Here is a 24,612-nt window from a genome sequence, read left to right on the forward strand (position 1 = left end):
CTGTCTCTAAATCTATTGCCTGTTACTGGCTCCCTTTCCCCTAGCTGGGTTGCCTTGCAAAGCCAAAGTGACCTGAGATGTACTTAGTCCTGTTGCAACTTGAGGTTCCAGGGAGGGTTGATACCAAGAGGGGGCTTCCCTTTCTCTAAGAAAGAGAGGAAGGGGGTGTGAATACGGGATTGGGAGGAAAGGAAGGAGAGGGCTGGGATCCGGCTGTACAGTGATTAAATTTTTTAAAATAAAAAAAACCTGCCAATCACTTTAGGTGAAGCAATTATAAAATCTAATGGAGCTGGGTGAGGAGGACTACACCTGTAATTTCAGCAGAGGGAGGCAGAGGCAAGCAGATCATTGTGACTTAGAGGCCATCCTGCTCTACAAAGCAAGTCTAGGACAGTCAAAGCTACACAGAGAAACCCTATCTATACCTCTAAACCCTATATTGAGGCCTGTCCATTTTCCTTTGATTTGGTAAGATTAAATGCTTTCATCCTTCATATAGTAAATGACTTTTTCACTAAACTATCCTTTGTCTAAATATGAAAAAGGCCTTTTTTGTTTTCAAAGGTTTCAGGTGTTTTTATTCTAGACTTTCTGTTGTTTATCAGCCTGATGAAATACCTCACTAGATTAATTCCTTGGGTTCATGTTGCATTTTTCATCATCTTCCCCTCCACTTACATCAAGGTAGTCTTTGTTGATCTTATAATTAATTTTAGAAGTAGCTTTTCAGATATGAAAAAACCACCATGCTGCAAATATGGTAGTATTTGTATTATTTTTTCATTTTAACATAATATTTATTCTTTACTGAGTTTTTCACAAACTTACACAGTCAGGCACACAAAACACACACTCACTATGACTATAGTGCATATAGATATAATGTCTGACTCCTCCATATATGCTGAACTATCTCTCCTTCCCAGCTTCTACAAACCATTTAACATAGTTTAAAACACTTTATTAATTACAGATGCCAAGATAAAATTAGTTTCTGTTGGTTGATATAGTGGAAAGGTAGCATGTAAGTTAGTGTGGGTAGTAAGACATATTGTGAAATTTGGGCTGCTGTCCTCCAAAGACTTGAACCAATTTGAGGTAAATGGACATGTCAAAGCTTCTAATTAAAGAAGAGAAGCTGCAGCTGCTTTCCTGTCTACCCTAGTAAAACGCCAGATAGATTGGGTTGGTATTCAAAAGGTAGGGATGACAAACAAACAAACAAACAAAAACTCCTTCCCAGTGTATCATTCACATCATGAGGGAATTTTAGGAGGCAAAGTTGAAGCTTATGAAGAGGCCAATTCTTTCTTTACAAATGGTCAAAAGGATAGGCTCTTAGATTGTGATAAGTTCACATATATTCATTTTTTATCAAACAGGAGTTCCGATGGGAGAGCCACCCATTTCTATAGTATTACCAGCTTGTTCTGTGCAAGTATCATGGTCAGACACAAGATTTAAATATGTTATATTCAAAAGTTAAGAATGTTTTATTTGATACCTCTGTGCTTTTGAGTCTGTATGCTCTTGTATTTGAGAAGTAATATGTCTTCATCATTGATATTGTAACTCATAAGTTGGCTCTACTTGTGGACATATGGAGTGTACACCCACATCATATTTATATTCATAAAAATCAAGGGATACAAGGATTAGCATGGTGGTTACGGCATCAAGGGCTTTTCTCATAGAGCAGTTAGTGTATAAGCTTATCATATTCCACTGACAACTAAGCAGATTCTGAAGACTTTAATATCAAATGATAAAATTGTTGACATTTTACCTAAATCAATACTCGTCTCATGGGAAAGAAAAAGAATGAAGATTACTTGAAATGAATATTAATGAATTTATTCCTTAAATAGAAGTGAACTATAATAAAAATGTCAAATTTACTATATTTTACAATTGTCTTTATTCATAGTCCTGTATTTCTGATAAACTTTTCTAATCTTATTAGATTCTGATTTTTTTTATATTTAATTATACAAAATGTATTGCTTCCATGTACTTATTCTGAAAAAGTCAGTGAATCTGAGCCACTGTTTTTTGTTATAGTGCATCATATCATGTGCAAGCTGTATTTCATGTAAAACACATTTCATTCAAGTAGAAGTACGGCAGTCAGACTTCAAGTGTTAAGCATATAAACTGTCATATTTCACATTTTCAAAGCAAAAGTATGTCTTGAGATTGACATTCAAATGATATTTCTTCTGCATAACAGTTTCTTATTAAATACTTTTTACATATACATTTGTATTCTTACACATATATACAATAAACTACCTACATCAAGAACAATGAAAAAATCAAGAATTAGATATATGTTACATTCATGGTGCTTTGGCTATTTGTATTTGGCAGACTTGAAGAAAACATCTTTCCTATCTTGGTGTGTCTAAAATTCTGAAGGCAAATCAATCTCCATCACATCTCATCATTATCAACTTAAAACATTTATCTAGACCTAAAAACATCATAACTCCTAAACAACAAAGCTTACTTATAAAATTAAACTATCTGGTCTTCAACTCTGTACACTGTTACTTCTAAAATCCTGTTTCCTATAAATGAAAAATATATGATTACCAGAAAACTCAATTATATATATGCATATATGTGTGTGTGTGTGTGTGTGTGTGTGTGTGTGTGTATCAACTATTTTGTGTGTCTGTTTGATATACTGGCAGACATAAGTTCATAGATTTAATTAAAAAATTTTCTTCTCTCTCAGTACTTCAGTTACAAAAGCATTGACTACCTTTATAATTAAATTCTATATAATCATGATAATGTGTCCTTATCTAACCTTTATCCACTTTCAATCTTATACTCTTATAGCCAAGGTTAGCTGTTCTATATGGAGCCCTCTGTAAGGTCCCCTAACCTTTTGGGGAAAAATGATTCACTTTCATATTAAGTAAAATGATGATTAATAAAGTTGAATAATACTATCTGTGCTCAGTTTTCACTATGAAATAGGTGCCAGAGATCATTTTACTGACTCCTGCAAGGCATCTCACCCTAAGCTCAGTTTTGCCTTAGAAATCCAAGGTTCATTATCAAGGAATCCAAAGTTCCAAACCTTACAGTCTTGGAACTGTAAGGTTACAGGTGGCTTTTAGCTCCCTTGTCCAGGGTAGTTCTACAGGTAGGAAAGACTTAGAGTAGATGTGTAGATGAAATAAAGATTTTCAATTTTAGATTGCTCATAAAAGGATCCTTATTTTCCCTAAAACATGCAGGAGTGCAGTGCTTCACTCAAGTCACACCATGCACTTTCTTAATTTATTTTCCATATACTATAATATAAAGTTTAATTTTAGTTCTTCAATGTCAAAAGAGCACAAGTAAGAGGTATAATAATGTAAAACCTGCAGTTCATTGAATATGATACTTAAGGTATTTCATAGGGAAAATGTTCATCTCCTCTCCCAAATACCATATACTAAATCACTGTCCATAATACTCAATAACAATCATCTTTCATATCCTTCTTATTTCTGCAAATACCTCTATAGCAAAAAAGCATACATACTTGTGTCAGATATATTACTTAAATAACCCAAGTAGAATCATTGGTTATAAGTTTGGACTCCAGCTAACATGATACATAGTAGTTTCAGTGAGTCAGCCAAAGGTATCAGGATCCAGTGCTGGGCCTCCCTCCATCCTCCCTCTTGTTCTCCAAGTCTTAATTTCCTTCTGCTGGGTTCACATTCAGATAGGGGGTCCCTCAAAATTATACATCATGATATTCACACTGCACTCTTCTTTGTGGCAGTTTAGTTTCCAGTATTTTCAATCAAATAAATAAAGTAAAAATTAACTAAAGATTATCATTTGTGTGAAATATTATATAGAAATATGGTAAAATAAAAGAAATGTGGTATATTTACCTATATGTCAACAGTACCATTTATGAAAAATGGAAAGGAGTTTGAGCCTCAAATGGTAACACCTACATTTTCAGACTCTCTTCTTTTGATGAGAAACAATCCAGAGTCACGGTAGTGTTTTAGAGCTACATGAATGTAGCCACCCTGACAGAATCCCTCAGTCCTTGATCATCTCTTAATATTTTTAACCTCCTCTGCATATATTTCTCTTATGGGAATTTAAGGAAATTATTTTTAACAAAGGGGTGATTTTATATACTCTGCCCATTTTTCTTTTAAAACTTAACTTTCCTGATTTGAACCAGTCTAATCAGTGTCTGCTTCATTTGGAGAACACAGGTAATGTGTAAGAGACTATATGTAGAAAACCCGAATATTATAAACCTTATTTAGAGAAAATTAATAGGTAACCTATTAAGGGATAACTGAGAATAGAGGTTATGTCAGTGACACTTATTTCAATTTACATATCTGTATCAACTTGACAAGAAGGTTGTTGATGATGGACATGGTACCTGTTTTACCCCCCTGTTTACAGGCAGACTTTGGAATAATATATAGATTTCTAAGTGTTAGTTTGCTCATAAAAATTCAAAGTGATGATAACACTCTGCCATTTTATAGAAGAAATAGTGTAAGTAATTATAATCACAGATTTTTTAAAATTGTTTCTCTATTTAGCCTTGGCTATCCTGGACTTGTTTTGTAGACCAGGCTGGCCTCTAACTCACAGAGATTTCCTTACCTCTGCCTGCACTAGTGCTGGGATTGCAAGCCTGTGCCACTGCACTCAGCTTAGTCACTAATTTTTGATAAGCCTTTCTGTCACTCTTTCTTTTTTTTTTTTTTTTTGAAAAATTTTAAAATTAATTTATTCATATTACATCTAAATTGTTATCTCATCCCTTTTTTCCACCCATGCCTCCCTGCCTTCCATTTTCCCCTTACTCCCTTCCCCTATGACTGTGACTGAGGGGAACCTCCTCCCCCTGTATATGCTCATAGGGTATCAAGTATCTTCTTGGCAGCCTGCTGTCCTTTCTCTGAGTGCCACCAGGTCTCCTCCTCCAGGGGATGTGGTCAAATATGGGGCACCAGAGTTTGTGTGAAAGTCATACCCAGATCTACCCAATGGACAGGATATTCTGTCATTATTTCTAAGCCATGCAAGAACAGGATTATTTACCTTTAGACTAGACTCAAGGTAAAACTATGGTCCCAGGCCATGGTTTGCTGAAACTATGATATTCAACCTTATAACTAACATACTTCATAGGTTTTACATTATCCCCTGAACCAAAGAGCTTCCTGGTAAATCTTTAGTGCTTCACCATGGTAGCCTCAGGTTTGACGGGCCTTTGAGAAACAAAGCTTAGCCTTGGTTTATGCAGACATTTTGTTGAGATTAACAGCAACTGTTTATGGATATCTGAGATAAATGTAGACCAATTCATCTTATCAACCCATACTTCCTGAAGTTAACTAGAAGAACCATTGGAAATTAAATTGAGACTAGCTTTGTCAAGAGAGCAGTGTATGTTCACCCACTAAGAGGGAAAGTGAGAGTACATTAAAAATTGAAATCACAGATTATTACTTCATGTAAACTGGTTTTTTACTTCTCTCAATTGAGTGATTTTTTTTCTCATCTTGGTTTTAAAGTTGACAGGTATGGGGCTCAAAGTTGCCCATAAGAGTTATAGGAGAAAGAATTGACATGTATGTGAGGGTCTCTCATACTTGTCTTCATTCACTTAATACTTAGCCATGAATCTTGGTCATTTTGATAAAATTGGGTTCCTAACTTATAATACTGACAATGATGATGTAATGAATACCATACAGGGATGTCCTCAGAACCACTGATACCATTACACATATGCTTTTAAAATGAGGCAACAAACCAGTTCAGAAAGAAGAACACACCCCTCTGCCTTTGGTGACCCTCTGGTTGTATTCGATAAGTTCCTCTGTAATAGCTAGTGTCAAAAATTTAGCCTGGAAACGTATCTCTGGCTATTCTAAAAGTCACCCAGAATTAATAAAGTCCAAAAATAATGGAAACAACATTTACATGTACGTGTGTGTTCCTAAAACCTTTAGGGATTTTCCAATTATTATGATTTATCTTGCTTCAATTGCCTCAGATAATTTTGAATTTGTACTAACAATGGGTAAATTGTTTTGATAATAATAAACAGGCAAAATAGTCAAGCTTCTCTCAGATTGACAAGGTTTGGGCTGTTAACACAAACCTTGGCTTAGCTAGTTCTCGATTGCTGTGATAAGACACCATGACCAAGCAGCTTATAAAACAAAATCTTATTTGTAAAAAGATTCTAAAATTCTCAGTCATACATAGATATGTTTTATATGAATTTGTGATAAAATAAAACTTAACTCATGATACGAGAAGATTATCACACCATAAACTGCTACAAATATAATTTTTTTCATGAGCCAAAGCAAAAGCAATCATAATGTTTGATGCTAAATCATTCCAACATTGATTTTTCTACCATACAATTTTTTAGCAAATGCAAAAAAGATGCCAGTTATAAAATTTACTTTTATATGTACTCAGATAATGAAGATATTGTTGATTTTTCAGGAGTTAAATGCACCCATTCAAAGGTCCGTGAATACAATTTGAAGCATTAAAATTTTGCAGGTAGACTGGGGTCAGGTAGTGATGGGAACAGTAGGGACTAGGTGGATTGAAAGAGTATTGCTAGAAATGACTGGAATTGGGTGCAAGGTAGAAAGAAACCTAGTGCATTGGAAACTCTCAAGAATCTAAAAGGGTGGTCCTAGCAAAGTAATGAGGATATGGATCCTGATCAGGCCATCTTCTGTAATAGTCAAGGCTTCCAGTGGAGGGATTGGGATACCAACTTAGCCACAAAACCTTCAACCTACATTTGTCTTTCCTACAACATTTTCTGGGGTAAAAGTGGTATAGAACTTGTGGGAGTGTCCAACTAATGACTGGTACATCTTGAGACACACACCATGAGAGGAAGCCTACCCCTAACATTGTCTGGAGGGACAGGAACGAGAGACTGGATATCCCAGAGACCTAGAATAAAGCCAAATGGAAGGGAAAAAGAAAAAAAATCAAGAAATAATTCCTTAATGATATTCTGGTTTACTTATAGACTGGAGCATAGCATAGCCATTATCAGAGAGGTTTCATCCAGGAACTGATGAGAGCAGATGTAGAGACCCACAACCAAACATTAGGCAGAGCTTGGGGAATCCTACAGAGGAGGGTAAGGGAGGGTTGTAGGATCCAGAGAGGCCAAGGACACCACCAGAAAACCCATAGAATCAACAAACCAAGAATCATAGGGGCTCATGGAGACCAAATCGACAATAAGGGAGCCTGTATGGGTAAGACCTACATCCTCTGCATATATGTTATGATTGTATAGCTTGATGTTATGATGCAACTTTTAACAGTGGTACAAGGGGCTGTATCTGACTCTTTTGCCTGTTTTAGGGACCCTTTTCCTCCTTGCTTGCCTTGTTCAGCCTTAGCATGAGGAGATGCACATACTTTTATTGCACTTTTATATGTCCTATTTGGTTGACATCCCTGAAAGGCCTGCTCTTTTCTGAAGGAGGAGAAGCAGGAGTGGATCTGGGGGAGAGAAGAGGTGTTGTTGTCAGGGACAGAGAGAAAAGGATGGAGGAGAAACTGAGGTTGGGAATGTATTATATAAGAGAAGAATGAACAAAAAATAAATTTCACCAAAACAATCCTAAAAAATACTATAAGCAATAGTTTAAACTGAAGAGAGGAAGAAACAGAGCAAAACTAATATTAATAAAATACACAGCATGACTGAGAACATAAGCAAAACAAAGTAAAAATGACTGCAATTAACACAATAAATTTAAAAATTAATTCATCACATTTTCAGTCTAAAGACCTATGCTGTCTAAATGGACTAAGAAATGAATTCAGTCTTTTTGTTGTCTATGATATAGTCATCTTTCCTTTATTGATAGGCACTTTACAAAAGTTAGAGAATAAGAAAAAGTATTCCAAGTAAATGTGAACAAGAAGAAAACAGATATTTTCCCTCTAATATCTAACAAGGTGGACTTAAAACTAAAACTAACTAGAAGAGACAAAGAAAAACACTTCATTGTAATATATGGACAATTTAATTACAATTCTAAACATAAATGCAGCAAATTATGATACACCTGGATTCATAAAAGACATACTACTGTGATTAAAAATATATTTAACACAATCTTAATAATAGTAGGTGATTTCGATACCTGATTTTCTCCAATAGATAATGTAATCTGGCAAAAATTAAATCAAGAAATTTGGGATTTAAATGACATCTCAAATCTAATGTCCTGGAGCATTCTTTATGTTGGACCACATTCTGTTATTTAAAACAAACCCTTACACAACTTATAAAAATGGATATTTTTTCATGTGTCTGTCCAACAAAGCAAAAACCCATGGATATTAACTCATTGAATGATGAATGAGCCAAAGAAGAAATCGAGAAGAAAAATTTAAAAATCCTGAAACTAAACCAAAAGTAAAACACAACACAACAAAACCTCTCGTACATATTAAAAGCAAACCTAAGGTGGAAATTTACATCCTTATGTGTTTATATATTTTGTCAATCTTTTTATTTATTAATTTATTCAGTTTACAATTCAATTGTTGCCCCATCACTTGTATCCTACCATTCCTCCCTCCCTCCCACTTTTACCCTATTCCTCTCTCATAGGTCTATGACTGAGCAGCAGAAATGGTTGTGGTCAATATTTGTATAACACTAAATATTTGATTCAGAAACTAAAACAATAAATAAGCCAAATGAAAAGTACACATGATGCTCAGACTAAGTGAGCACAATATATACTGTGGCCTTTAGGTGAGAATGAGGTTCATCAGTGATGACAAGTGCATTTGGGTACAGGATGTAGTTATGGAGGGATAGTATTTACATTAGCTCCTGGAACATATGGAAGCTCTCTTCTTTTCATATAATTTTGTTGTGAACTTAAAACTGATCCAAATAGCTTCAAAAACAGGTCTTTGTGTTTTTGATGGAAATTTAAGTATGGATGTTATCAAAGTAGGTCTTAGAGGATTGTTAAACTATAGACATGATTTTTCCTTTTTATTATAATTTATTTAGATTATAAATTATTCTTAACCTCTCACATGTATCTTCCTGTTCCTGTCTCCCCTCCCTCTTTCCCCTATTCCCCTCCTCTAGAATTCTAACAGAAGAGGACCTCCTCCCCCAACCTATGATCACAGTCTATCAGGTCTTATCCTAACAGCCTGCTTCCCCTTCCTCTGAGTGCCACCCCACCAAGGGGAAGTGAACAAATCAAATTGAGGGCACCAGAGTTCATATCAGAGTCAGTCCCCGCTCTCCCCACAACTGTGGAGCATGAGCTGTCCATTGACTAGATCGGAGCAGGGGATCAAGGTTTTACTGCATGTATTGTCCCTGGTTGGTAGAACAGTTTGTGTAGGCCCACCGTGGGTCCAGATCCACCAGCCTTGATGGCTTTGTGGTGCTCCTGGACATTCTGGGTCCTTTTACCTGTTCCCACCCATTCTTACCTGGAGTCCAGTAGTGATTCCCAGCATCTGTCCTGATCCCCTAGTCACGTGGCTTAATCAATTTCCCCCACAAATATCCATCCAGGTTCATTATTAACAAGTAATCCTAAAAGTCCTACATTTCCATTCTATCAGTTAGGGCTTTATATCTCCCAAGGGGCCCTAACCTCCACTCCCTTGCCTCTATTTCATGATACCATCCTCATCTCTTTCTGGAGGCTGCTAGAGCAGTGTACAATTGCTGGCTCTGACTCTGTGACAGTCTGATGACAGCAGCTTCCCAGATCTGTTCTCTGGCCAAATATGAAGCAATGTTGCTTTTTTCACTGTTTAGATTACTTCAGTAGAGGGAGTGCAGTTACAGAGAGAGTGAGAGAAAACAGGTACATTGTTAAACCCAAGGTATTTATTTTGTTGTATCACATTGTGCTTAATCTTTCCTTATCACGGCTTAATTGCTATGTATATAGCATATTTATATTTACTTAAATGTTTAATCTACAATATGAGAAGTACAGGACTTGTTTAACTATTATACAGAGAACTTTGACTCTAATTCCTCTGAAATACAGATGTTATTAACTTTAGCTTCTTAATGAAACTGCAAAATGACTGGCTACATATGAACAAGCCAATATGCTATATAGAAGTAATTTCCAATTCTGCAGTTGTGAAACAAAGGAAGAAATAGACATACTGAGTATTTCTAAAAGCTTTTTATGATATTGGTGAGTCTGGAGAGGTGCCGTCACTGACACTAAGCTGTATCCTCAAACACATCACACCACGATCAATGCTTCATTAACTTAGAAATTCAGGACAGGAGGACAGAAGAGGTAGCTGAATCAGATCACATTATCTAGACTATAAATGGTCCAGGGCAATTTTAATTATTTCCGTAGAACTTGTCTCTGTCAGCTGTCACTAGTGATTTCATATACTAAGCATGTTGCCCTTATGACACTACCAAATACTATTTAGAGTCATTTAGGATGCTTGTTAGATTGACACAGAGCTTCACCTTTTGTAAGAATGTATCCAAGGGAGTCAATGGATTTAGTAAATTAGATGCCAATCATTTTGCCACCTAAAGATTAGGAACAATACAAGTAAAGTAATCAGACAAAAGGGGGTTTTCAACATTAATTGTTTGAGCACTACTAAAATAATTAAGTCTAAATAAAAATTAGGCAAAGGAATCAGCCTGTTGGCATTGCATGGAAGATGGTACAGTTAGAAGCATTACAGACTTTTCTGGCTGTCATTTGCAATGACAAAAGCCATGAAGACAAAGAAGGTTCTGGATATCTCAACAATGAATAACAATACATTTCCTGTAAGTTAGATGTGATGGAAGAAGAAGAAAGTAATACTTATTAGTCATACAATAATTCTGTCTGTGAAAGTTTTTTCTCTGCTTGATGTGTATTGAATTTCCTTAGTCTCGTCTCTGAGATTATAAAAAAAAAAAAAAAAAAAAAAAAAAAAAAAAAAAAAAAACCAGAAATGAAGGAATCTCTATGTATGATGTTTATGACACAGATAAGTTTTCAGAAACGTTAATTGTAGGTTTTCTGTGTTAAAAAAAAAAAACCCAAACCAAAAGCAAATAAAAATACTTAGTGCCTCAAATTCAATTCCTTTATAAAACTAATAATACAGTGCATTTTGATATTAGAGTAAAATGATATTTAAGGAGAGAAAACAAATAACAAATATTAAGTTAAGACTAAACTGTTAAAGAATTAACAGAAAAGGACTTTTTAGATGGTGGTAATTTGAGAAAATAAAGTCAAAGAACATTTTGGATGTGTGGAGTTGAAATAGATCTAATCTTTGATTTGGGTGGTAGATTTTTATGCATAAAAATACACCGTTCACGTTCACATACACATTCACATATGCAATACCTTGAAAGTGGAATTGCAGACTGTATAGGATAATTAAGTAACACAAGCTAATTAAATTGTTAGTTGATCAAATCATGGTCATGACAATTACTAGCTTATTTTTATCACAAGAATATACATCTTTTTTTGGATATCATGATTTATTAAATTCTTTATAGGATATAGAAAGTCTGGCTCTCAAGAATTTGTGACAATGTTCCTACTTTCTTTTTAAAAAATATTTTATTAATTTATTCATATTACATCTCAGTTGTTATACCATCCCTGTATCTTCCCATTCTTCCCTCCTTTCACTTTCCCCCTATGACTGTGACTGAGGGGGGCCTCCTCCCCCTGTATATGCTCATAGGGTATCAAGTATCTTCTTGGTAACCTGCTATCCTTCCTCTGAGTGCCATCAGGCCTCCCCATTAAGGGGATGTATTCAAATATGGGGCACCAGAGTTCATGTGAAAGTCAGTCTCCACTCTCTACTCAACTGTGGAGAATGTCCTGTCCATTGGCTAGATCTGGGTAGGGGTTTGAAGTTTACTGCATGTATTCTCCTTGGCTGGTGCCATAGTTTGAGCAGCACCCCTGGGCCCAAATCTGTCCATCATATTGTTCTTCTTATAGGTTTCTAGGACCCTCTGGATTCAATTTCCCCATTCTCCCATGCATCTCTCACCTAATGTCCCAGTAGGATGTCCTCCTTTCTGTCCCACTTTCCTGGTTAATGAAGACTTTCATGGGACATGCCCCTTGGGCTAGTGTACAAACATAAGTGAGTATATACCATTTGAGTCTTTCTGCTTCTGGGAACATTCTTCTGCATGCAAGAATATACATCTTAGGTGTAACAGATAGATATGATTCTATAGATACGTACAGTAAAATAGATAAGGTCTTCAAAAGCCTCAGACGCCTACAGAATATGGAATTTAGAGATTTTTTTTATTTTAAAGATTCTTTGACAACAATAGAGGTTAACTCTTGGCAACACCCAGCCTACCTCAAAGAAGATGATGAACATCTAAGAACCCTCTTATGGAGATGGCCTCAAATGTGGCAAACCAGCCACTACTCAAAATGTTCTCCTTTCTGCCACAGACAGAATTCTGCCTGAAAATGAGCAAGCTTGGATGTAGGCATAATCAAAATCCAAACTCTACCAAGAGAGGGTAAGCAAGTCATCAATAGATCCTGCCTCACAAATATGTCTCTCAGATATATTGAGCCAGAAGGCTGAAGAGGATGCTCCAACATTATAGAGTGTTGGGTGACTGTTCAGGCAGCAAACTGTTTCTGTCATTTTTTTCCATTTTGGAATCTGCTAAGCTGCACTTCCTGTTTACTCAGGTAATTAACTTTTATTCCTTCTCAAGCCTCTGATGGGGTTGAAGACCAGATAGTTTAGTCTTACAATTAAGCTTAGTTGTTTAGGGTTTAAGATGTTTGTAGATCTAGATAGATGTTTTACGTTGATAGAGATGAGAAATGATAGATATTGATTCTCATTTAGAATTTTAGACTCACCAAGATAGGAAAGATATTTTCTTCAAGGCTGCCAAATACAAATAGCGAAAACACTATGAATGTAACATGAATATAATTCCTGATTATTTCGTGGTTCTTCTTGCTGTAGGTAGTTTATTTTATTTATGTGTAATAATGTAAATGTATATGTAAGAAAAGATATATAATAAAAAAATTAACGAAGATTCACAGATGTTGCTGAATGTAAACCACACTAAAAGCAAATGAAATACAACTGTGCTGATTAATATTAACATTAATTCAGCATTTGCATTCATTGTTTCTGAGGTCACAACAACTATTAGTGTTCTGCCAAATGAAGACAAGAAATAAGACTTCTCTGGTTCAGGGGATGCATGTGTCTCTGCAGTCCCTGTTATCACTATGGACATGGACTGCATGGAACAGAATGTGGGACTGGGCAGAGAGAAGCAGAAGCATCAGTGCAGTAGATGTTTAAACGACTACAGAAGTCAGAGGGTTCCTGGGATTATAACAAGTTTTAGGTCATGATTTATGGATGTATAATGCTTTTAACAGTAAATACAGTATTGTTCCCCAAAGTGCTTTCAAGATGAGGCATGTGCCTTTTGAGGTTTTTGTAAGATCAATGGGTGTCAAAATGTGTCAGATGTCATTTCCTAAATCTCTCTCCATTAAAAAAAAAAAAACATTCTACAGTATACTACCAGAAGATTAATCCATCTTGAAAACAAATCCTGTGGGTAAAAACCAAAGCACTATCCATTATCTTGTATGTAATCTCTCAGCATGACTTAAAAGTAATAAAACATGGCATATCTCAAAACAGAAATGGATTCTGTATATTGTAAACTAATTTGATGAATAGTCACGTGCAGTGTTCTAGAATAAGTATAGTGTGCTCAAGTGTACCCAGCTAAGTCATTATGAACACTTTAGTTTATTTGTGCTACTCTTTTTATTTTCTTTCTTTTGTTCTTTGTTTCTTCCTTGTTTCTTTGTTTCTTTTCAAGCAGAGTTTCACTGTGTAGCATGGCTCTCTTGAACTTGGTTTGTAGGCTAGGCTGGCTTTGAACTCGCAGAGCTCCATCTGCTTCTGCCTCCCTGAGTATTGGAATTAAAGGCATGCACCACCATCCTGGCTTCTTTGTGCCATTTTTTCAGATTGCTAAATGCATGGTGTTGAAGTGACTTACATTATTTAGGAATTTTGGTGCATTATTTAAATTATTTTTGATCCTTACTTCAGTAGCATCCTTGGGAATTCAACACTCATTCTTCCTCTAAACAGTGCTTAGGGCTTTGACACATCTCTGTTCAACCTGTGCTCCGATGGTCAAAACAATTTGTTTTATAAATGTGTAGCAGGTGCTGCATTTTCTTTCAACTTTGTATCTTCTTTGTTTACCTAGCAGATAATTGGGTTTACTTTTTTAACAAGGAAATGAAAAAAATAATTAGAGCAAGTAAAATTTTTCTTAATTTCTTTTTTTATTTAATTTTCGATGTTTTGATCTCACATTCCAATTGTAGTCCTATCCCTATCTACTCCAGGTCCTACCCTCCCTCATCACCACCATCCCCCATTCCTCAAAAAGGGGGGGCCCCTCCTCCACTATCTGACCCTAGCCATTCAATTCTCATCTGGACTGCCTGCATCTTCTTTCTCTGTGGCCTTGCAAGGATGCCCTTTCTGGGGGAAGTGATCACCATGTGGTCAAAAGAGTTGAGGACAGAGGTGGCCTTTGAGACTCAGCCAAACTTTGGGGTGGAGTGCATGGAATCTTATGGAATATTTGGGTGATAGAGGACCTGGAAGGGACAGGAGCCCCAAAAGGAGACAAATGGAACCAACAAATCTGGACCTGGTAGGGTGGGGCTGTGGGCTGCAAAGACTGTTCGACCAAGGAAGGACAATGCAGGGTGAGGACCTAGACCCGCTGTTCAGAAGTAGTCGACATACCAGGAAACTGGGACAGAGGGGAAGGCGTCCTATTGGGACTCTAAATGAGAGACGCATGGGAGAATAGCAAAATAAAAGGATACAGAGGGTCCTAGAAGTCTACAAGTAGAACAATATGGTAGGCAGATTTGGGCCCAGGGGTCCCGCTTAAACTAAGGCACCAGCCAAGGACAATACAGGAGGTAAACTTTAAACCCCTTCCCAGATCTAGCCAATGGTCAGAATATTCTCCACAGTTGAGTGGAGAGTGTGATAGGACTTTCTCATGTACTATGGTGCCTCACATTTGACCATGTCCCCTGGAGGGGGAGACCTGGTGGCACTCAGAGGAAGGACAGCAGGTAGCCAAGAAGAGACTTGATACCCTATGAGAATATATAGGGGGAGGTAATCCCCCTCAGGAACAGTCATAGGGGAGAGGAATAATGGGAAAATGGGGGGGGGGAGGAATGCGAGGATACAAGGGATGGGATAAACATTGAGATGTAACAAGAATAAATTAATTAAAAAAAAAAAGAAGTAGTCGACAGGCAGCACAGACTTTTGTGATTACCATCATTTATTTTAATTTCTTGCCATAATTCCATGAAGTAGCTGGCACCTTCCTGTTGTGGTTTAAATACCAGTATGGCCTAATAATGTTAATTATCAGGCCTATAATTATTATTATGACAGTATTTTCTAACCTGCTAGCAATCAATCATGATACAGACCCCTGTTATATTTTAAGATAGGCTTAGTTAACCTGGGGCAGGGCAGATATTAATCTACTAAACAGGTATAGAATACCTGTCCCAGTCACATGCCATCTGGTTCTAATAATTTCTATCAAGCTACCTCCCATCCATAATCCCAAATACTTGCTAATTATCATCATCTGGGCCAAATCCTTCATCCACAAAGGCCATGTACTCCACCTAACCCATGATAGTGCAACTTTCTTCTCCTCTCCTCTCCTCTGGTCTCTCTCTTTTCAAGAGAATCTCTCTGTGTTCCCCAGCCCTGGAATATTTGCCGCACCCCTCCCATTTGCCCCACCCAGGTATGATGGCCTTTTATTGGTCAAATAGGTTAGGGTTTTAGGCAAGGTACAGGTGGGCAGAGACAACAAGCAGTAATTAGCATCACAATACATCAGATCAACTTCCAAGAATTTCTCTTTCTTGTCTAAATAAAAATCATAGGAAGTAATTTAGGGATTACTCTCTGCCTTGTCTCATGTTAACTAAGGTTATTTTAAAATAAAACAGGTGTCTTTATCTTGATTAGTTGATAGCAGGTTAGAAATTACTGTTGTAATAATAATTTTAGGGCTAATAATAAACATTATTAGGTTATACTTGTAAATTCACTGCAACAAATGGGCACCCAACTAAATTCAAGTATCCACACTCTTAAAAATCATATTTTGTCATAGTCTGGTGGGGAAAATAGCTCCCAGAGTGTGCCCACTGGCCAGAACATTCACAGTCACTACTCCTGGTTGCCTTCCGGTTCAACTCTTACAGAGCAAGATGGCTGCTGACATCTGGCCAGTTGGAAAGGCAGAAGTAGGAGATTAGCAGCCTTATAATCTGGCCTGGGAAATGGAGTCAACCGCCTAAAAAAAATAATAAAATAAAAACTACTATGGTCCTTTTCCATCGCACCATGGCTGAAGGTTACTCTATCTTTTTTGGCTTCATTTTGGCTGTTATGGGTGCAATGTGGTTAGTCATATTTACACTTCTCAATACCCTCTTCTAATAAAGTTCAGGAAGCAAGGCAGAAAACTTAGAGATGTGAGGTTAAGTTACTGACAACAAAAAGGGAAGAAGAAACAAAACTCTTCTCCATAGAGTTGATAGCTGCAAGGTGTTTGTCAGCTGTTTCTGGAAAGGGTCCACCAAAAAGAGATAGCAATAACTAAATTCCAAGGAGTGGTGGACAGGGTTTCACTAACTGAAGCCTAAAATGGCACAACTGACCTAAGACATAGAATTTTCTTTTTTCTTTGCTTGAATTTTGCTTGAGTTTTCTAAAGATTTTGCCTGAAATTGAGATGAAATAGTTGATCAGGTGGTGATGGCACACACTCTTCATCCCCAAAAAAGGGACACAAAGACAGGCAGGACTCTTGAGTGGTAGACCAGTATAGTCTCCATAGTAAGTCAGGATGTGACCCACTGCTGATAAGATGAGCTACCTACAAAGACAGTCAAAGATTCAAAATGACAAAATATTCCTTAAAGTTATTATGTAAGTTCCTTTTTCTTAATAATGGACTATATGTCTTTACTGATCTAAAGGATGGGTACACATCAATCTTAGGTTTATGTAAGAAAAATGATGTAACTGCTCTAAAATAAAGTCCAGCCAATTTCCTTAAAAGTGGAGCTTCCTTGGGAGAAGTGGTGCCAAAGGATAATTGGCTTAAAAGATATGTTCTATTGGTCAATGTAAGGACCAAGGTTGGACAGGGAGACAGACATGCAAGCTGCATGCCTCCCACATAAAAAAGCCTTTGTATGCTGAGTTGAGGTTTCACTACTCTGGCAGCCAGCTTATCCCTCACAATGTGAGACACTTTCATGGGGGACAGGTGGCAGTCATGCCAGGTGCAAAGAGACACAGAGCACTTACAGGTAACAAAGCACATGTCAACCAAGTTAGGTCCCCAAAAGTCAAAGGCTACAATTCATATATGCTTAAAAGGTGGAATATCCATCCTCCATGGAGAGAAAGGGTGAGACAAAAACACCCACAACAAAAATAAAAACCCAGGTACAAGATGCCTAGGGTTAGCTTAATGCCTTTTGTTTAGGTCAGGGCAACCGGCTTGTCTCTAAAATGGGATACGTTTCCTCAGGAAACAGGTAGTGGCCTGGTCTATACATCAGGTGCCATTCAGCCTAGAGAAGGATATTTAGAACTGAAAGGGGAAAACATCCATCCCCTATGGAGAGAAGGGATGAGACAAAAACACCCCACAACAAGGTATCCAGGTATCCAGGTACAAGATGCTTAGGGCATTCACAAACTCTAAAATAAAATGCGAGTTTATATAAAGTTTATTTAAAACTTAATGTCTTTTCTTTTGCTCAGGACAACTGGCTTGTCTCTTAAATGGATGCATTTTCTTGGGAAACAGGTAGCAGCCTAGCCTATACATCAGGTTCCATAGACCCTAAAGAAGGATATTTAGAACTATAAAGTCTTGTTTTTATTTCAGTATGATAATGATTGTGTGCACATTGGTAATGGTGACGTAATACTTCCTCTTTGAAAGAGGTAAAAATGAAACAGACCTGGATGAAATATAGACTGCTAACTTGTCAATCTATACTTACATGGATTCAAACTGCAGAACCAGGAGTTAACTTATATTGATAATTCCACTACATAGGAATAGCTCTGAGACTGGCTGAGACAAGAATGTCTATACATAGCCAGGGCATCTTGTTGGTTACAGAATCCCACATTTATTACTAGGTGCCATTCTTTGTCTGGCATGAATGAAGATTTATAGATGCCTTTCTTCTGCTCATACGAAGAGCAGAGAACTAGCCTGGTTGTTCCGTACATGCTGCACACCTAATATATTCATACTTTTAGGACTGTGTTATACTTGTAAGAAATTTTATGTTTTCAGAACAAAATAACCAGACACTGATGCTGGATCATACCTTATGGGATTCATTCCTTCAGCACGCTGAGATGCTGACCTTCTGCATCCTTAATGTTCCAGCCCCAAGTGCTTTAGTTGTTCCTCACCAGAAAAGGACAGCTTCAAAGAAGGCTCCTGATCCCAATTGGTCCAGCATTTCAGACTGTCCCACACAGGACTTATATTAAGCCTAGAATTTCTCAACATTTAGAGACTGGACGACACATACTATTCCTACCTTGTTTAATCCTTTTTTTCTTTTTCAGTTTTATTTGGGACCCTACATAGGTATTATTCACTCCAAATCAGCTGGAAGAAACCTTAAGAGGAAGATGCCCTGTTTCCCTTAAGGGGGAGTTGGGTAGGTGTTTGGTCACTTTCTTGGGCTATAGATGTTCATTGTCATTGGGAGTTGGTTATAAGTTAATATTGGTCTTATTCAGAGAGAAAACAAGGTTAGACTCAGGAATTTCTCTCTTTTCCTCTATCTTTCTTTCTTGTTATGGAGATAGGGGTTGAAAAGAAAGAAAGGGGAATATAGAAATACATATGAATGATAGGACAAAAAGTAGATTATTGAATCCACTCCTCAACTCAAGGCCTTAATTATTACTCACAAAAAAGGTTAATTTTAATTCATTGATATACAATTTTGTATATTGATGCAAAGCAAGTTTAATTTTGATACATTGAAATATGATTCAAATTTTGTATTACTCTCCACACATTATATTTGTACTTTAATATGACATATTGTACACATACAGCTCAATACATGGTTTACTTCCAATATTCTGATAGTGCTATTGCAGGCTATTTAGAATAATTAAGTAATACAAGTCAATTGTTAGTTGATGAACTTATGGTCATGTCAAGTACAGGAATATACATCCTAGGTTTAACAGATACATATTATTCTAGAGATAGATAAGGTAAAATAATTAAATATGGTCTACAAAAACCTCAGGGACCTACAGAATATGACATTTAAAAATGTTTTTATTATTTTGAGGACAGAGATAATCTTGGGAAGAAGAGACCTGAGGAGAGGAGAGCAGAAGAAGTTTGCGCCATCATGGGTTAGGTGGAGGAGATGCACATGGCCTGTGTAGATGAAGGATTTGACCCAGATGATGATGATTAGCAAGTATTTGGGATTATGGATAGGCTGTAGCTTGATAGAAATTATTAGAACCAGATTTATTCTTGAAGGCCAGGGGCAATTATTGCTCTTGCTGAGGACCTGAGTTCAGTTGCCAGCATTCACATGGTAGCTCACAAACATCCCTAACTCTACTCTTAGGGAATCCAATACCTTCTTCTGACCTCTGAGAGCACTATGTTGGCATGTGGTGCATATACTACGTGCAAACAAGTACTCATACACATAAAAAATTCCAAAAAATATTTTTAAAACAATATTTATTTCTTTGAAGTTTTACCTTTCCTCTTTCTTTCTTTCTTTCTTTCTTTTTTTACTTGCCCTTTCATGAAAAGACTTTTCATTCTAAGAAAAACTAATTTTCTTTCTCCTTCCTGCTCTCATTGGTCACTTTTCATACCAGTGCTTCCAGATATATATATATATATTCTCATTCTGTCTTCCCTCAGCTGGAGACACAGTGCAGTCACCTAGTACCTCATGCACTTCTACCTTTACTTTCTTCATCCCCTTTGCCACTTTTCTCCTGTTTATTTTTTAAATGTCTGCACACTTCTTACAAGCATCATAATTACTTTTTCATCTACCAGTTGACTATGTATCACTGGAATCAACCTTCTTTTAAATTATCTTGCTACGTCTTCAGATCTCAGGTTATATTTCTTTCTCCTAAAAGGCTTTCTCTGAGTCCAGAGATTTCTTGAAATATAACATCTCTTTTATTAGAACTGTTATCGTGTCCTAATTGAGTATTTTACCTTTCTCTGAAATTTTATGTTCCAGCATTCTAATCTCTCTCTCTCTCTCTCTCTCTCTCTCTCTCTCTCTCTCTCTCTCTCTCTCTCTCTCTCTCTCTCTCTCTCTCTCTGTGTGTGTGTGTGTGTGTGTGTCTGTAGGTGTAGGTATGTATGTAGGGGGATATGATGCATGTATGTGAATGTGGGCATGTGTTCCCTGCACATAGACAGAAGTCAGAAGATGCCTTTCAGAATTCAATTCTCTCCCTAAATCACAGATCCTGGGGCTCCATGGCAGGTCCTCAGGCTTATACTGGAAGCTCCTTTACCTGCTGAACCATCGTGCTGACTGACCCTCAGCTGGCTAAAGCAAAGGTCTTGTTTGTTTTTCATTTGCAGGTGTATCTCACATATATATCACAGAACTTTTCACCTGAATGTGCTCCAAATGTCAAAAGAAATTCATCTTTTTTGGTGACAGTATACAGGATAGGTTAACAACCAAACAGAGGAAGGCAATTCTCTATTTTGAATTAAAAAATATTTTAGTTTCTTATGTGTTTTGCTAGGTAGGTCTTAGGAATAGTTTCTATGTTTAGCAAACAAAGTCTGAACTTTCAACTAGAAATTCATTACTTCTGTCAACTAAATGTGAAACAACTAACATGTGTAGGACAGAAGTTTGTTTTCTCTCTGATGACTGTGCCTTTCCAGTAATCTATGACTGTAATGTGGAAGTTATTATGGAATCATTTGCTCTTAATAAACTCTACATTTTCTTGTTAGTGTTTTATAGACATAGCTGTTATAAAGGAGATTTCTTTTCATTATACTTAGTAGTAAAATGCCTTGATTATGTACATATGAGATGGCTCTGTGTTTGCAATATAGGCTTATCAGGGATCATTGAGGAAGAGGCGTGGAAAGGCTCTAAGACCCAGAAGCAGTGGATAACTAAAAAGAAACAGCATCATATAGACACAGAAAGACAACTACACACATGACTCACAGCAGTCATGACAGCCTGTGCAAGCTCAAACCAGACCAAATAACAGTATGACAAAGGGGAGGTGGACACAAAGTTCTACCTTCTAGATTAGGAGCTATTATTGATAACTGACAGCTGCTGGAAGAAGGGTAGTCAGTTTCCTGTAAGAATATTGGCACTGGCAAGTCGACTATGCTCTAGATGAGGTCTCACATATGAATGTATGGGTAGTCAGTATTAGACTTGATGAAAAAACAAAACAAAGCAACAACAACAACAACAAAAGAGGAAACAAAGTTGGGGCATTGGGGGGGCACATCTGGACACAATTGCTGATGTGAGCGAATATGTGTAAAACTTCACTCATATGAAATTGGAGACAGTAACACAAACAAAAGGAACTAAATAAATAGACATAAATTTAAGTAGAATATGAATCCTTTCTGGCCTATGATTGAGTACCAGAGGTATCTGCACATCTAAGCAGTCCTGCTCTAGTCATGGTCCTCCTCACCATCAATTCATTGTTGTTTTGGTTCTATTCCGCCTTGCAAGGTGGTGTGAAAAATTTCTAAAACCATATGGAATCTTTCTTGTAGCCAGGTGTCTACTGTGGCTGGTACCAGACCCTTATCTAGAATGAGATTCCTGGTAACATTATAATTTATTGTGGCAAAGGGAGGGGGGAAAAGAGTTCTAAAATCTTTATTTCTGCTGAGCCAGTTGCAGGTTATAGAGCCAGATCTTGTGTTCATGAGCTGGAAAACTCGATACTGCTATGAGGATAAGACTAGTCAGAGTGAAATGAGAATCAATGCAGTCCCATGCAAAATCCCAATAGCATTAGACAGACAGACAAAATCTTATCCTCAAGTTATGTGGACGCTCAAGGGATCTTGAAGAGGAAGAAAATGGCATGGATAGTCATACTTTGCAATTTCAAAGTTACCTTTAAAGCTACAGCAACAAAAGAAGCATAATTTGGGTATAGAAACAAACATATTACCAGGAACAATTTTGAGATGGATGAGAAAACCAGGTAAGGAAAAAAGACAGTCTTAGAAACAAAATCTTAGAGATCTCTATATCCTCATGCAAAAGAGCTGCTTTTGACCCTAATTTATAGTAACTCTGCATTGGCTTGCATCTTAGATGTAAAGCTATAAAAGTTGTGAAAGAAAAATGTGGCAAGTATCCCATGGCTTCACATTTATTAACAATTTCTTAGCTATAACATCAAAGCCACAGGCAACAATAGAAAACAAATAACCAAAATTGGCCCTCAGAAAAAAATCAAACAAACATACACAAAATGGTACTGTCAAGAGAGTCAAAAGACAAATCTAAGAATGGGAAAATATTTATAAAAAGATCTGCTAAAATTCAACAACTGGAAAAAACAAACCAATCTGAAGTTGTAAATTATTTGGGTACATGGTTCTCCCATGAAGAGATATCAATGTCTAATTGTATAAAATATTCTTGACATCACTAATAATGATAGTAAAAATTTCAATGTATGAGGTACCACCTCACATCCCCCTAGTAATTCAGCAATAAAATATAATTATTATGAAGATGCTTATATCTTGAAAGCTTTGTGTCCTGTCAGTGGAAACCAGGACCATATGAAACTACCATCATTATACACTCAAATGAAGTAAGTAAAAAATACATTCCTAGAGAAAAATTTTAATATCTTTGTTTATAACATCACATGATAGCTACAATATACAGGCAAGATAAGCATCCATTGATAGGTCAATGTATATCAAAGTATAGCATACAGACAAATACCTTAGATTAGCAGTGCTGCTGCTATCCCCAATTAAATAAGCCAGTTTCAATAAAACAAATGAACATACTATTTAGCCTATTCCTACTTGTAAACCAGGATAAAATCATGTTTGTCAACTCTACAGGGTACACAATATTGATGTGTAAGACTGATTGTCCTGTCAAGCTTCTTTATGCTTCACGAACTTCTTTGGAACCCACAGAAACACATTGTGGCCTGAATGCTTCGCTGCCTGAAGAAGTGCCTCAGTTTCTCAGAAACTGAAAGGCTTTGCAGTGCCTCAGTAGCCATGAACACTTACCTTAAAATTCCTGCCTCTCAAGACAGCTAGAGCATGCAACACCATGACTGCCAGACCCTAATGACCCTGAGTCCATAGATCAGTACCTCACATCTTCATAGAAACTTCTATTGCAATACATGGTGATTATCCAAGACCCACAACTGACCACGACACAGAAAAGAAGGGACTGTGGAATGCTCAGGCCTAAGTGGAATGTTTATATTACATTCCCTCTTACCAAGGCTCAGGGATCATTGCAGAAGTCAGGGTGGAAAGATTGTAAGAACCATAGGCAATGGATGACCACAAGGAAAAAGTGCTTTCTGGACATAGCAAGTCAGTCACACATATGAAGTTTCATTCAAAGCTGAGCAGCAGCTGCAATCAATAGCTTCTGGGAGATGCAGAGTCAGTTTATCTTAAGAGTGTTACCATTGATAAGTCGGTCATGCTCCAGTGAGAGACCACATATCCAAGAATATTTGGGCTGCACACATTGGTCTAGACATGGGGGAGATGTAAAATTGGGTGCACTGCAAAAGGTGTTGGCTGTTGGAAGGCTTGGGAGAGGGAATGAATATGATCCAAACACAGTATATGACATTCTTGAAAACCTACTATACTCCCCTCTGATTCTCTTGACATCAGGTAGTTAGAGCAAAACCAGATGCAGAAAGCAGAACTGTGGTTTTCTGGGGAGAGGGTGGAGATTTTTTAACAGTGTAGAGTTTGTTTTCACAGATGGAAGTGGCTCTTCAGCAAGGTGAGGATGCCCATGATTACGGTATTAGACAGTATTTAAGAAGACGGAAATTTCTGCTTAATAAGTTGCTAGACGTGTAAGTTTCATGGTATGTGTAATTTACCACAATGAAAACAAATTTACACAGGCTGGATTTATCTACCATAAATTGACTTAACCCTCTAGTGTCTAGGATTTGATTTGCTAATATATTTTTCTAGTGTATGTCTTGGTGCATGGAAGGGTCCATTTTGGACAGAGCTGACATGAAATTTCTTTTCCATTATGTTTTATAGTGGCACACTTTGACATAGAAGCTCATTGTCACCACCATCATAAGAGAAAGTTATGACATGGAGTC

This window comes from Acomys russatus, chromosome 2 (assembly GCF_903995435.1).
Source record: "Acomys russatus chromosome 2, mAcoRus1.1, whole genome shotgun sequence".
NCBI classification, from domain to species: domain Eukaryota; kingdom Metazoa; phylum Chordata; class Mammalia; order Rodentia; family Muridae; genus Acomys; species Acomys russatus.